General features: G+C 36.5%; 1 protein-coding gene across 1 annotated transcript in view; it reads left to right on the top strand.

The window, feature by feature from the left end:
* Window positions 1–9684, top strand: part of LOC107581756 (zinc finger protein 407-like) — a 49699-nt gene that overhangs the window by 25791 nt on the left and 14224 nt on the right. The window lies entirely within an intron of this gene.

Below are 9684 nucleotides of genomic sequence, written 5' to 3'. Positions count from 1 at the left end.
TATATATATATATATATATACCTTCTGTGAGCACTTAACTGCATTCTACTGAAAAAAGAGGAGTCCCTCTATGCTTTCACTTTTCCTTAATCCTTCCCTGTTCTAGCTTGTACTATTCTAAACCATGTCTGAAACTTGAATTACAAGCACTTCTGGTGTTTATTTGCCTTATGATAAATCGCTTGTTGTATTCCTCATTTGTATATTGCTTTGGATAAAAGCATCCGCTAAATAAACAAATGTAAATGTATTCACTCCGCCATCTCTGATGTAATCAGCCGGGTGTTCTCTGCATTAGTGCTGTTTTGAAGTGTTTGAATGCATTCACTTACTGGATCCTTGGACTAAAAACTTTCCAGGAGTTTACTGGTTCAAAATGATCTGATTGCAAAAAGAGGAGTGGAAACATATGATGTTTCTGAATTAGTCTGTTCATCTGTGTGGATTCATTTACTCATTCATCTTACACTGTTCAGCCACAACATTAAAACCATGTGCCTAATATCATATATGCCCCCTTTGTGCTGCCAAAAGTTTAAACTCTGATGCATCGAGGCATGGACTCCACAAGATCTCAGAGCATGTCCTTTGGTATGTGGCACCAAGATATTGGCATAAGATCCTGCAAGTTGTGACATGGCGCTTCCATGGATCAGATTTGTTCCAGCATATCCCATAGGTGGGCTCAATTTGGAAGCCAAGGCAACCTTGAACTTTGTCATGTTCAATTTTTGCAGGGTGACAGGGTGCATTATCCTGCTGAAAGAGATGCACCATTGCAATGGAGGGTTGTACATCATCTGCAGAAATCTTTAGGTAGGTGGCATGTGTTAAAGTAACCAACACGTGAATGCCATGTCCCAAGGTTCCCCAGCAGAACATTGTCCAAAGCATAAAACTGGCCCCACCGGCCTGCCTTCTTCCCAAAGTGCATCCTGCTGCCATCTCTTCCTCAGGTAAACACACGCACCAAGCATTCAATCAGATTTAAAAGAAATGTTATTAATCAGACTAAACAACATTCTTCCATTGTTTTCTGGTCCACATGCCCATTGTAGGCGCTTTCGGTCTTGGACAGTGGTCATCATGGTCACTCTGTGATGCATAGAGAGTGTTCTGACAAGTTTTTCAGGAATTTAAGATATAGTGGCTCTTCTGTGATTCGACCTAGCCTTCACTCTTCATGTGCATCAATGAACCTTGGGTGCCCATGACCTTGACGCTGGTTCACTGGTTATCCTTCATTTTCTTCATCTTCTCTTTAGATTCTGGAGACAGAGGCAACAGCCAGTGAGATCCAGTGTTGTAATAAAGTGAGCTTTACCCAGTCGGTCATTTAACTCATCTATGTGGGGCATGAGATAGGCTTCAAATTTAGACCCCTCATTCTGTAGGAGTGTTGGTTCATAATTTTACCTGGGCTGTGGCCCCTGACCCTGCCGCTGGTTCACCGGTTATCCTTCATTGTACTACTTCTGGTAGGTATTGCGACCATTTGTTTCTGCCGGTGCGACTTAATTTTGTGAGCGGTTGCACTGGTGCTACCACTATGTTGCCCAACTCATAATCGCTGCCATTTCTGTTGGATATGAGAAACATGAAACGGCAAAAAAACTGCTCTGATCAATAATTGAGCACCACACAAACAAACTGGTCTGAGCTCACAACAGGTTTACTTGGGAACCAATGTTGATCTTGCAACACTATTGTTGCTGCACAGTGCTGCGAGCTTCAGTGAGAAGTGTTTGAATTTGCCTCAGAATAAAAGAATAATGGTAAATTGAATAAGAGTAGAATATAAAAAAAAATCTGTATAAAAATTATATTTTGCACATGTTACTGTTGTTAATAAATGTTGAATGCTTCCCAACTCAAACTCGGTGCTTTACTGTCAAATGTAGGCCTACATTTAACAAGAAATGTTTTTAAACATTTACTGTCAAATGTTTAATTTAATTAGTAACTGCACTTACTAATGCAAAACAATAGTAATTTTATGATTAAATTATCTTTATTTTTAATACCCCCACAACATTTTGGTAATGGTACGGCTCGCTTGGAACCTCAGCCAAGGTGGTACTGAAAAAAGTACCAGGTACTGTACACAGTTGAAAACCCCCCAAAAGTGAGCCGTGCCGTACCGTACCATGCAGTGGAAAAGCGCCAATAGTGGTGCTGGTGCCACTGCTCTCAAATATTAGTCTAGAGCCCTTTATTAGTCAGCGTATAATGGGAACACCCCACAAGACTTATCATTTTGGAGATCCTCTGACCCAGTCTTCTAGCCATCATTATTTGGCCCTTGTCAAAATCACTCGGATCTTTTCGCTTGACTGTTTTAAAGGGGTCATATGATGCTGATAAAAAGAACATTATTTTGTGTATTTGGTGTAATGAAATGTTTATGTGGTTTAAGGTTAAAAAAACAAATTATTTTCCACTTACTGTGCACGATTGTTTCTCCTCTCTGCCCCGCCTTTCTGAAACGCCTCGATTTTTACAAAGCTCATCGGTCTGAAAAAGCGAGGTGTGCTCTGATTGGCCAGCTATCCAGTGTGTTGTGATTTGGCCGAATTCCTCAAGCATTTCCACAGAAATGTTACGTCCCTTACCTTATTGTGATGCCTGTGGCAACCACATGTGAGGACTACGCTTCGTCCACGGTGAAAGCCGATCCAGCGATCGACAGCACGAAGTTGAAGTATTTCCCCAGCGACCAGCACGGATCAGCTCCAGGCATGACGAAGCGATATCGTCCTCTTTTGGAAGGCCAAACAAAGTAGTTTCGCTTTTACAACGAAGCACACAGCGCCTTCTCGACATGGAAGTGGCGGCAACAATACTACAGCGAGAATAAAAGTTACGCCTTCTTTCTTTGCGCGAACATTTGGGCGGCGTTATGCAAATCTTCCCACATCGTGATGTAGATATGTGGGGGCGTGTTAGAACGAGTCGTTTTAGGTAGGTGTGGCTGACTCTGAACTTTTATAAAGAATATCTCTTTGGATTTGAGACTTTAGTCTTTGCAACTTTACAGGTCTTCTGTATGCACCAAGAACTTGTAACACTCCAGAGAAAGGGAAAATTGAAATCGCATCATATGACCCCTTTAACTTCTTCCAACCCATGAAATTCAAGTACTTACTGTTCACGTGCTGCCTAATATATCCCACCCCTTGACAGGTGCCACTGTAACAATATAATCATTATTATTTACTTCAATATAATAACAATATTATCAATGTTATTTACTATTTTGGTAAACCAGCTGCAATTCGATGCAGGTTTTTGCAAACAGACTTTTACAGAAGGATATCGACCTGACATGTAACAGCAACAAGTGAGTTACACCATGTCTACACCAGGCATGACCATTCTAGAGGCTGTCTACATTGAATGCATCAAAGAGATTGTTGCAAATCCATTTATCCTTCTTATCATAAGTAGCGCAAATGCTTGGAGTACTTCAGAAATAGAATGGCGTGCCGCTTCCAGTGTAGACAGCATTATTGATTGTAATGGGTTAAATTGTCTTTTGTTGCGTCACAATGAATTGTGCACAATGATTATCTTGCTTACATTGTGTTTGCACTGTGTTAGCTATGATGAAAGCATTCATGAGAGTTCCGAAATCAGGTTGCAGTGGCGAGATCCTTGCATTTGTGCACTCACCAGACATGACAGTGATCGTATACAGTGTTCAGTGCTGCAACATTTTATGCAGCAAGAGTAGATCTAAATATAATGCTGTATTCAACACTTTTCAATATTAGTTCATATTTTCAGCTGTAATGGTAAAAACGTAGTAAGAGTTCCACATGTAATATTTATTTAATATGCAAAGATGCTACCCAATCATAGCAGTGGGCATATACACTGAAGTCTTAAAAGAGACACAGCACTTTAAACTGAATGTAACAATCAAGAGATTAAAATCTGGTTAATAAATAGCCTTTTGTTAAAAATCGTTTAATGAATAAACCCCTTTAAAGTGCTGTTTTCACCTGTGTCTCTGTGTCTTATATTTGGTGGAGCACAATCAATCAGACTTTACACGAGGACACTTTTAATCATCCCTAATCATTTCATATAATCCCTTAATTAAAAAAAAGCCTTTTTGTGCTTTAAACCTTTTTTTCCACGCGAACATCAGAATTTAAATTGGAATTTTATGACAGCAAAGATTGCTTGGCTCATGATTAATCCTTTTTGATTCATGCTGTTGCATAAATCACATTCTAAGTGAGAAAAAAAATATTGTTGATCAATATGTAATGCTCATTGGACACTGACTAAGAATATGCATTAGCAACATAGACCGCTTAATGACAGTAATTGCAGTATTTGACTCTATTTATATATACTTGGATGAGTATACATTTTCTGAACAAATGCAAAATATTTTATTTTTCTTAATGTTCGCTAATACAATGCATGGAAAATGGCAAACTTGAAATGTGTTATGCATATATTTAGAAACATAGAAAGTATGTTATTAATATCTGTAAAATAAGTAAATTAGCCAATTTTGTTTAAATGCCCTGCTCTGTATTGGGGAGTGTTGCTCAACTTATCTCTACAAAATCCCCCACAGGTGCTCAAGAGTGTTAAGGTTGGGTGAAATAATTGTAGACTGAAGGTTTTCCACCCTGGGAGAATGTATAAAGTTAGGGTTAGGTCTGAAAAAAAAAGCCCAACAATGCAGAGAATCAGGAGAGGGTGGCATATTCTTTTTCAAGTTTTTGTGTTCCATCACATAGTGGTGTATGAATTCATGACAGCATTGATAAAGCACAACTCCCCTACAATTTCAGCAGTCATACATCCCTATAGAAGAGCTTTTCTACCACTAAACTTCACTGTTGGAACCAGACACTTCTCACTGTTCTCCTCTAGCAGTGCCATAGCATTTTGGATGCTGTTAGATCGTAAATGACTTGGTCTGATAAGACTAGATGTATGGATTCCCAGTAGTCTATATTTTGTAAATACTAAATGCACCTCGGAAAAGGCTAAATGAGTTTATTGTGCTTTTTGCTACAGTGGGTAGTTCCAGTGTAGACAACAATTAAGCATTTCACTTCTGCACATTGTATCTTTTGCCAGCTCGGAGACACTTGCTTTGTATTTCTCCTGCTCTTTTCTGATTGCAAAAAAAAAAACTTGAAATGAAAGTAGTGCTTAAAGTGAAGGCCTGATTATTTCAAGAACCATGCCACAAGTCCATAGTTTTTATTTCTGTGTTACTATTGCTATTACTATTATATGGTATTCCTCTTGTACCATTGTGCAAAAAATTAAGTCTCCTAAGAACATTGCTTTAGAAGCAAAATTGCATACATTTGGTTTGTTTAAATCATTTAAAATTATTTAAGTACTATGAATAATACACTTTTATAGAAAAAGCCTTCGTATCTTATTATACAAGTTTACAAATTTGTTTTCTTTTTAATGGGTAGCACAGTTGCCTCATAACAACACAGTCCCAGTTGAGTCATGAGGCCTTTCTCTATGGAGTCCTGTGTGCTTGTTCTCCCTGTATTGGTGTGGGTTTCCTGCAGGTATTCCGCACAATCCAAAAACATGCAGGTTAGGTAAATTGGGGACTCAAAAATTGCCCATACAAATGTGGCCTTTAAGACTGCATGTTTTTCCGCGTAGTAGCACCCAATTCGTCACGCATGAGCACTGCTCCCTGCAGGCACGCTTCTTAGCATTTAAATAAATGTGTTAAATTTGTCAGTAGCTAGGCCAGATTAGACTGCTCTTGGCCACTTCAGCTTGGAAATGGTTTGTCTTGAATCGTTATTTAAATATGCCTAGGCTTATGGATTATTACATTGTATATTAAACAGAATAACTACGATTCTCTGATAGTCTGATAATTTGTTAACTGCCCGTTTATTCAGAGAAAACTAAATATCCACAATAAAATATGAAAAGCAATAATGGATGCAAACATTTAGTTTGTGTCTAAAAATCCATTTACACATGACAAAATGAGTGTAATACAGCATATTATTATTTTAAATGCTTTGTAAACGTGTACTGTATCGCACTCTGCAGGAATTCACAAGATAACGTGTATATAAGTATTACTTACTTTAGTGCGCTGTTGTGAAGGTGATTTTGTTTTCCACAGACACAATGAGGAGAAATGCAAAATAAAGTAGTAATCATAATAAAGACAAGTTCACATATGTGAGATATAATGTTGTAACTGCAGAATTGCCTGCATACATATTCAAGCCAGTAACAGGAGTGTTTTTACTGTTTAATGTGCTTAAACTATGCTCTTCTCCGAGCATAATTTACATTTCATTGTTTTACATTTCACATTTTATGCACTCTGTAAATGTTAGAAATAAAGACGGCATGCGTGCATGTTAAACAAACAAGAAAAAATGCAATAATTAAGACTAAAAGATGCATTTTGATCAAATATTTGTTATTGACATGCAGTTTACCCAAGGAATGTTATTTATAAGTGATAACTAGAAAATCTAGAAAATGACAAAACACTGACAAATAACTTTAAGCATCAAGTGACAATAAATACAGCAACAGTATAAACAGAAGCAGCAAACAGTAACAAAAAAAGGATTGTAATCGGCATCATTAATTCATGCTGCATAGCACTGAGTACCATATTATCAACAGAAACAGCGCTTCTGTTTCCAAAGGCTTGTCACAAGAATAATCTGGGTAAACAATAAAAAAAAAAAAAAATGTCAACAAAAAGATGCAAAAATGTGGGCAATTATTCTGCACATTAACCAGACAAAATATCTGCGCTCTAATAGGTATTTTATGTAGTCATTACTTATATTTTATTTTATATGACAACATATTTGCACACTCAGACTTGATTTTACAGATTTTTGCAGCTTTTGTGTGTGTGTGTGTGTGTGTGTGTTTTTTTTTCAGTGCAGTTGTAATGTTTGTAACAGTTATTATGTAATATTATGTCAATATTGATAGGCTCCTATTTCATTATCTTTCCTAGGGCCCCATAAACCCTTAAGCTGGCCCTGTGCCTAGTCTTTTGACTTCACATCAAAACACCCTCGGTCAAAATAAGCTATTTAAGGAGAATAATTGGATTTTTAATTTTAGACTATTGACTCTTACATTTTACCGTCTTTCATGGCCACTGTCTTACAAGGTCATTGTTTTGGTAGAACATTTTCTGTTTGTGGTTTTTAGCACTTTACAACACATTTTAGATTGTGTTTTCAATACAAAGAATATAATAAATGCAACGTGTTTTCATATAATAAAACTAATGACTACCGAAATGCACCTTGAATAATCAGTGATCAAATGCAAATGTCAAACATGTAAAAATACTTTTAATAACCGAGCCATGAATATTTTATCGCATTGCGGTGGTGCACACACACATACACGCATAATACTTGAAAATGGCTTGTCTGTGTTTAATGTGCTCTGCTGCTAGTTGCAATTCTTTTCTGAGAGGGGTTCACAGAGCCGCTTTACAAGCAACTCATCAGTTTCAGTACTTGACATGACTTCGAATGAAACATGACTGCCCCCTACTGGCCATGTCTTTCCTTCCCATTTTAACTCCTCTTTATTTTGACTTTGGATTTGCTTAAAGTTTTGTGAGAGTATTCTATCATTAGATCAGTATTGTGTATCGAACCAAATTGTGACATAAGTGGATGTCATGACGCTGCCTTTGGCACGAGATGCCGGGATAAGTTCCAGCAATCCCACAAACAGAATAGATGGATATGCAGATATTTGTTTTTGTTCTAGTACCAGACAAGAGCAATGTAATTTATTTAATCTTTATTTCATTGGCACAGGCAGTACTCAAACTTCTTACAGTAGTATCACATGTCTGGATGGCAGTATGCATATGGAAATTATGTAAGAGGTTATGTATAGTAAAACTGTGCTTTGTAAGCTCTATAGATGGTTATTTCAGACAAAAAGCTTTTTTTTTTCTTTTTTAATTTTTAATGCTCAAAAAGTAAAACAGCTTAGTGCTAACATTTTCAGTTTTTTGCTTCTGATGCTGCTTTAGCTACACTCATATTGCAGCTGAATGTGTTGAAATGATGACTGGGCCTAAATTTCAGAGCAGGATTGTGGTTCTTGTGGTTTACTCTTTCCTGCAAGCTCTGTGCTTATAATGGAGGAAATTCTCACAAACATGCATTCACTGTAGCAGTCTGGGTTAAATAATTAAATATTAATCCATACAGATCAACAGACCAAGTCAACAATATGAAATCTCTCAAACTGTAATCTTACAGACAGACAGCACATGTATACTGGGATACTTGAATTAGAAGACAGATAATTAAAACAGCCTCTATCACTTACCAGTTACACTCGGTACAGGGATGATCTATCGGTGTGAAAATTTATATTGGGTATAAAAAAGAAACATTATGAACAGTTACTATATCAAATTTCTAGTGAATAGAACAGCCTTGAATAATGTAGTTGCTTATAAGAGCTGAAAGCCAGAGTTCATTAAAATATTTATTTTATAGGTATTCACTTGTGATCGACCGATATTGATATTTTATAACCGATACCGATACCAATTATTTGCATGTTTATGTGCCTGATAACCGATATGCAGCACCGATATTTATTTACTGTTATAAAATAAATAAATGACTGAGTGAAGTAAGTCCATACTTCACTTTGATTTTTCCTCCTTTCAGTCATCTTTAAAAAAGTGTTGAAAATTAGCAATCTTTAATGTTAAATTTAATCTTCATATTACAACAATTAAAAAAAAACATTTTATTTAAAGCATCAGCAGCAACACTAATATTAACAATAAGTTAAATAAATGTAGAAGGTCTAATGTTTTCAAATGGAGAAAATAAATATAGGAAAGAATAGTCATATCAACTTCATTTTAAACTACAGATTTAGTATGTTTATAAGCTGTTTAATAGGTTAAAGAGTGAAGAATAATTCACTGGATAATGTTAATTCACTGAATAATATTCTCTGGAATATTGAAATGTAACATACAAAACATTGTATTTTATTGCATTTCTCAACTGGCATGTTATATCAGAATTACTAATAATGGTTTTGTCGTTCTAGATTATGAAATGCCTGCTGACAGTGCAGTTTATCTATGCATTTACACAGAACTATATTCAAACTGCGATCGCTCGTGGAGATAATAAATAATTAATTTCCATATAGTTGTATCTATTTAGATATTTATTAGCGAAATAATGGTTATATAGTAAATTTAAAGTTAAAGGGGTCATATGATACTTTTTTAAAGATCATTATTTGGTGTAACGGAATATGTTGACATGCTTTAATGTTCAAAAAACATGTTATTTTTCAAATACTGTACATTATTGTAGGTCCTCTATGCCCCGCCTCTCTCAAACGCTTCGTTTTCTACAAAGTCCCTCCTTCCGACAAGCACAGTCTGCTCTGATTGGCCAACTGACCCAGTGCATTGTGATTGACCGAACACCGCAAGCACTCGTCGGTAAAGTAAAGTCCCTTACCATAATCGCAAGCTTCATCTTTCAAAATAAATGTAAAGACAGTAAATAATGTCATTAGTTTTACCATCAGTTCAAGTCCGAAAGGGGAACAGAGTCGCGTGACAGACACAGTGATGAAGCTGGTATGTGTTTGCAGTACACAAGCCACGGTTAAGACAGC

Source organism: Sinocyclocheilus grahami, unplaced genomic scaffold, assembly GCF_001515645.1.
Source record: "Sinocyclocheilus grahami isolate Dianchi unplaced genomic scaffold, SAMN03320097.WGS_v1.1 scaffold37.1, whole genome shotgun sequence".
NCBI classification, from domain to species: Eukaryota; Metazoa; Chordata; class Actinopteri; order Cypriniformes; family Cyprinidae; genus Sinocyclocheilus; species Sinocyclocheilus grahami.
Note: the sequence above shows the minus strand (reverse complement) of the source record. Positions and strands in the feature narration are given on the sequence as shown.